Source organism: Geospiza fortis, unplaced genomic scaffold (genome assembly GCF_000277835.1).
Source record: "Geospiza fortis unplaced genomic scaffold, GeoFor_1.0 scaffold66, whole genome shotgun sequence".
Classification (NCBI taxonomy): domain Eukaryota; kingdom Metazoa; phylum Chordata; class Aves; order Passeriformes; family Thraupidae; genus Geospiza; species Geospiza fortis.
In genome coordinates this window covers 481938-482889 of record NW_005054312.1, presented here as the reverse complement: position 1 = coordinate 482889, position 952 = coordinate 481938, and the positions used below count along the sequence as shown (strand labels likewise).

Here is a 952-nt window from a genome sequence, read left to right as displayed (position 1 = left end):
CAGAAGAGGTTGGTTTGGGTCCATAGCTTTCTGGTGACCCATCTCAACTACTTCACTTGAGTCGTTCAGACCTTTCCAGGGCTCTCTAGTTTATCTATGCAATCCATTGTCTACAATTTTAGTGGACAAATCCTTTCATTAATTACTTCTGACATCACACATTCCAAAGCAAGGGAAAAAAAACACCCTCTCAATATCCTCCCAAGACCACGTATTTAATCAATCCAGATGTGGATCCACATCCAACCCTTATTCCAGACTCAGCTGATGGGCAGAACAGCATTGACCACCACACAAATGCAAGAAATGTGAATGAGGGATAGCACGGGAATGGTCTATCTGCCTTCTGGCATCAAGCCCATTTTCTCAGTCCTACTGTGAGCTCACAGGGACATTCCCTCACTTATAATGCAGCACCTTCTTGCCTTTGCAGGTGGAGTTCTTCAGGCCATAACTATTACTTTGGTCACTCAGGAACCACATTATGAATGAAGAATAGTAGATCAGATGCCTTCTTGCTGGAGCAACTGAGCCATGACTGTCATGCTTTTTAAAACCTCTCACTTGAGACTGCAAAGGATCATTTTTAATGGTACAGTTCCAGCCATCATCTTCTAACCAGTAGAACTGCTACTCAGACATCACTTGTAAAAATTGTCCCATTTCTGATTTCATTGAATACAACTCCAGGAAAAGGCAGTCGGCTGCAAGGTCAGAAGGAAGAGTTCGGCACAGAGTTGGTGGCACACACGCTCCAAGACAAGTTCCAGCCTCTGTTCCCATACACAAACCCTCTTGTGCACAACATCCAAGCCAGGCAACCTACTTGGACCTCCCCCATTAAAGACAGGATTATCAAGTGTGTGATTCTCTGTACAACTCCATAACCCATCCTGTAACTTGCAAAAGAAGGAGGACCCTAGACAGGATATCTGTGATGCCTACTGGAGCT

General features: G+C 44.5%; 1 protein-coding gene across 1 annotated transcript in view; it reads right to left on the bottom strand.

The window, feature by feature from the left end:
• Positions 1-952, bottom strand: part of LOC102043225 (cytosolic phospholipase A2 epsilon-like) — a 32750-nt gene that overhangs the window by 18855 nt on the left and 12943 nt on the right. The window lies entirely within an intron of this gene.